Here is a 5843-nt window from a genome sequence, read left to right as displayed (position 1 = left end):
TATGTGAGTAGATTTTAACATTAATATCAACATAAATTACCTTAATCACAATACTAGCAATAAAATAGATCAAGTAAATTAATAAATTTTTACTGAAATTTAAATTTACATTAATAATGGTTTATAATTAAAATATAATTAATTTGAAAAATAAAAAAATAAAAATTAAATTAGATATCTATGTATACTATATAATTAGTACTTCTCAAATATAGTACTCGGAAGTACAATGGCTAAGTGGCAAGTGGATGTTGTTTTTGCTCCACGGTTCTTGGTTCGAGACCTGGTGGAGACATTTTAAAAACTTTTTCAAGCAGACCACTTCGGTTAGACCGATTTTCATTGGTTCTCATCGGTTTTGACTAGTTTGATCCGACCGGTAAGCATTTCTTAAACAGTCCAAAGAGTAACCGAACCGGACTAAGGTCTGCTTCACCAGTTTTTTAGTCGAACTGGCCGATTCAGTTCGGTTTTTACAACTATGAATCGTGTAAATCGAACATGTCTGAGTCGATTTCTTTCGAGTTTATCTAATTTGCCGACGCTCCATTCGATTTATGGTTAACACAACATTCCTATTAAAATCGATTCAACTCAATTCCATTGGCTCCGCTAACGTGAAAGTCCAATTCGTCTAACTCGAATTATAAAGTTACAAGCTTCAGGCCATCAACGTAACATTTTTGCCTTTGGATGATTCGCTTTATTTTGGCATGTATTTGGTTTATTCGAGAGCTTTACCTTTGGAATGATTCACAATTAACATAATTAGAATGAGTGAAAACATTAATAATTGACAAGTTTAGTAATGCATTAAACACTGCTTCTTATATAGAATTATAAACATATCTTTCTAAATTAAGTTCATAACCGAGTGGTATGCATACTAGTCTATGACTGTTGGTTTTGTTTTTGGGCATCATACTATATACTTTATGATCCATCCTCATTCCGAATCACTTAAACCAGAATCCTTTGCCATAGTCCAAAATCTAAAATTCTAACCCCTAAATATGAAACCTAATACCAAAATCCTAATTTTTGAAATTCCAACTTAATCACCTTCAAAAATACATAATCAACTACAACTTCATTCAGTTCCTTTTTTTAACGACTAACTTTTTAACTTAGACTCTTAAATATGATTTACACACTAAGAAATTAATATATTCAACATAGCTACATATACGTGCATAAAAATTAGCATTTTTTTTAGTGGGATAAATCTTATAATCCAATTCAATAATTTTCTCCCCAAAGAAAATACACCAGAATTTTATCGTCGACAAAAGTCACTTCAAATACATTTAAACCGGGACAAATTCAGTATACGTTAGATTCAAAGTTTTATATAAAAATTTACATAATTGTTTCAACAATATGCACAAAAATCAATCAACATCTTATCTCTATATTTTTATTTCATTTTATTTTCTAAAATTATTATTACTTGTTCACAACACAAACAAATCAATGTATCTACTTAAAAAAATACAAATTCTACACATAAAATCAACTCATTTTATCTAACAGAGCTCTCACAAAATTATATCAAAGTTATCTTGTCATAATTTTTGGTTAAGTTATTAGGCCTTAGCCCAATATTTTTATCATTATTTACAAAAATGGTCATGACCTATTAAATAATTTTCAAAAATGGTTGGACCTAGTGCCCAATCATATATCAAGAATACAAACCTCCAACAAAACAATAAATTAATTGGGCTGATTGTTTAAAAACTCCTTAACTACTTTCAAAAAAAAAAAAGAATCCCCTCACCTGCACTAGAATATTGGCTGCGTATAAGCCCACTAATTAACCCAAACTAATTAGCTATATCTTCCAAATATTAATTACTAACTAATCTAAACCAGCCTACCTCATCACGTGAGAGAGTGTAGTCAAGTTTCTTTTTAACTGTCAGACGTTGTCCCTCCCTTGGACACTTGTTGCACATCCAAACTCTCCAACACATTTCTACAAGTGTGAAATGCTCTCCCATTCAACACCGAAGAATCCGCCATATATTTAAGTACAATGTTAACAGACTATCTTACCAAAAATGTTGTAAACTCATCTAACGAACTACTAGTATATACAGATATTAATTACATGTATTGAACTAATATGTTACCTAATACCAACCACCCCTAAAATCACAGTCTCTTATTTTGTCCATGACTCCATTCAAACCATTCATTTCCAACCAGCCAATCACTTTTTTCAATTTAGAATCACCTCCTTTTTTGTTCCAACGTGAAACTTTTTTTTACTACTTTGGACAGTTTGCCACTTAACCTTCTATTATTTTTTATAAAATAAAAGTAGGTATTCGGTATCAATCAATAAACAAAAAGTTTTTCATAAATAAAATAGTTAAACATGATGCGGGTTGGCTTAAAAATGAGGAGCACAAAATTGAAAATACTCGCCTAGTAGAAAATGATATATCAAATGTCAAATATTATTTCCAACATAAATTTATATCTATTTGAGATATTAATCTAAATTTAATTTTTGATAACTAAAATTTTTTTATAGAATTAATAGTTACCTTACACATTAAATATGCAAAAGTAAACAACAATTTAATTTTACAAATATCAATTTTCTTTAGCAGGAAATAAGTGAAATAACTAAAGTCATATCCCTAGAATAAAAAACAATTTCTGTTCTTGTAATAAATTAGTATAAATCAAATAAAATAAAATTGCTTACTATCAAACCTTTACTAATAATATTAAATGATTAATTGAGTTGTAAATAACCTCATCTCTTTTGTAATTAGATTCATGATAATAACGTTCACATATACCCGTAGGACTTATGATATTACTACGGTGACAGTACAGTGGAATTCCAAAATGTTATTAGCTCCCAATTTCTATTGAACAATGTTGAAGTTCTATTAGATTAGAGACATACATATATTAATAACCTGCCACGTTAAGCACTTCTGCTAAAGACATTCAGAAACTTCTGTTAAACGACGTCCTCCAAAACTATAAATAACTCAACCACTCTCTAATCTCTTTTTCTCTCCTTATTTTACCCACACCCTATCTAATTAACACAAGTTTTATATATCTGTGTTAAGAGGGTTTTAAAATGGCAACCACGCTCTCCTCAAACAACCACGAGCTCAGTACGCTGCTAGTGCAGACGATAGTGAAGGAGGTAGAGATGGAGAAGCTCTGCATCAATGAGATGCTCCGAAAGTACTGCGGAGAGTTTAAAAAATAAAAGTTGAGACACTTCATCTTCACAAGCCTTGCGTGAGCACTGGATGCCTGCCACACCATGGTTATGATCTTCGCCAACCGCGAGCCGGAGTGGCGATGCACCGCCACCGCCTGCGGAGTGGTTGGAAGCACCTGTGGGATCCCACCGAAGGAGTGGGAGTGGATTGCTGGACGCGGTAGCACCACCGTGTCGAAGTGGGGACTTATTTGCGGCGACAAATTTAAAGTTAGGCTCGTCCAAGCCTTATTCTTTGCAGGATGTATGATTGGTGAGCTACTTTCACTTTCACTTCTTTTTTTGTACGTAAAGTTAAACCTTGAAATAAAGTTATATAGTCATAGGTATGAGTCATTTCACCAAATTCATTTATATAGAATCTTTCACTATTTAAGTATATAGAGTCGTTCAACTGCAACTGATTTTCTTGACACCCTTACATACCCCCCTCTTCTTCAATTTTCTCAAATAAGTGAAATAACTAAAGTCATATCCCTAGAATAACGTAATTCATAATACACGTAAAATCCTTTTTAACAGCTATTTTCTAGATTCATCTTATCTACCAAAAGAATTTAAATAAACAAAATTAAAAAAAAAAGTTAAAAACACATTAAATATAAATATATTTCATGTATATATTTTTTCAGTTTTACAACATGGAAAGGTAGAAATGATATGATAATAATATGTATGCAATTCAGTTTGTTATATAATAATATATAAATAATAATGATTATTTTCTAACATTTTGAAAAGTATCGGAATAATTATTTTTTAAAATTTCAATTTAAATCATAATAATTTAATAAAACAGTACTAATATTAACTGAATGTGTCGGTATAAATTATTAACGTTCTCTCACTTTGTTGTCTAAATAAGTACTGTAATTGTTATATATGTAATTCTCAATAAAATAATTATGTTTGCTATTAATAATAATAATTTTCATTGTAAAAAAATTAATATATCTTATTTATTAAATTATATACATATAAATATAATTATTAAATTGACTCACAATACGATAATTACTAATTTTACTAATTTTAAATAATTACTAATCTAAACCTAAAATTTTATTGTTTATATATTAGGGATCTCATCTTATTATTTATATATTTGGAAATAGATAACTTAAACCTAACAATTTATATTTTATATGATTAGATTACTAAAATAGACTTATTTTATCAATAATTTTATCATATTGTTTATATATTTAGATTAACAACTCACACATATTATTACATAACATCTTATATCTCACATGATTAAATTGCTAAAATAAACTTATCTCATTAATAATTCTATCAAATTATATATATGTATTGAGATTGAACAACTCACACACAAACTTATTTCATTAATAATTCAATCATATATATATATATATATATTATTTTATTATATTTTATCATTAGTTAAACTTTAAAATCAAGTTATATAGTCATAGGTATGAGTCATTTCATGCAATTCATTTATATAGAATCTTTCACTATTTAAGTATATAGTTTATCAACTCTTTACCCACTTATTCATACTATTTGCATGGTTTTACTTTTTCCTTCCGAATTTTGTGCTATGATTGAAAACATGCTTCTTTGGACTTTAAATTTGCTATGTTTAATCCTCTCTTATTACCATTCGATGCCTTGATATGTGTGTTAAGTGTTTTCAGAGATTACAGGGCAGGAATGACTTAGAGGAGGGAAAGGAAGCATGCAAAAGTGGAAGAAATAAAAGAAATTGAAGGAACTGCAAAGCTGTCAGCCCTGACCTCTTTGCACTCAAACGACCATAACTTGAGCCACAGAGGTTCAAACGATGCGATTCTAGTTGTGTTGGAAAGCTAACATTCGGGGCTTCGATTTGATATATAATTTACTATAGTGGCCATGTAACACCCTAATATTCAAATCCTTATGCTCGAGTCATAATTCAATGATATTACGGTGGTACGACTCTCAGGTGGATTTTTAATATATAAACATAGGTAATTTCGAAAGGAGTATTAATCGAGAAGCCTGAAAAGAGTAGAAATAAAATCGTGAATACGTATCACTCACGATTCGACAACGAAAAGATAAAACGTGAAGCCGAAAGCGATATATGGACAAGGCATAAAGGAGATTAAGAGATAGATAACAGATTGATATATATAACATAAGTAAATAGCCACTAGTCGCGACCCGCGAAGTTTAGGCCGGCTAGGGTACAGTATGAAAGTAGTTGACAACAGTACATCCTAATCTCTCCCAAAGGAAACATAAGAGCCTCTATAGGCAAGTTCCAAAAGAGTTCAACACATAATATAATATCTTCAAAACAAAGGCGGAGAGATTCTAAGCAAAACACAAAGTAGAGAAAATAAAGATCTTCGACGGCTCTCAGACGAACCACAGCTCACTTCTGAGCACCTGGACCTGTATCTGAAAAAAAAAGAGATATATACGGAATGAGAACCCCGAGCCCATGGGTTCCCAGTACGGTAAAAGTGCCAAATAAATACAATGCACTGCAATAAAAACTCACTAAGCATCCTAAACTCCTTTTCACCAAGTATCCAGCCTAGATTCTCACTAATCCATAAATAGGCAT

The 5843-nt window shown here is 30.5% G+C and overlaps 1 pseudogene; it reads left to right on the top strand.

Moving 5' to 3' along the window:
- The first annotated feature begins 3109 nt into the window (after positions 1-3109).
- Positions 3110-5843, top strand: part of LOC107469609 (organic cation/carnitine transporter 4-like) — an 82177-nt pseudogene continuing 79443 nt past the window's right edge.

Source organism: Arachis duranensis, chromosome 10, assembly GCF_000817695.3.
Source record: "Arachis duranensis cultivar V14167 chromosome 10, aradu.V14167.gnm2.J7QH, whole genome shotgun sequence".
Taxonomy (NCBI): domain Eukaryota; kingdom Viridiplantae; phylum Streptophyta; class Magnoliopsida; order Fabales; family Fabaceae; genus Arachis; species Arachis duranensis.
Note: the sequence above shows the minus strand (reverse complement) of the source record. Positions and strands in the feature narration are given on the sequence as shown.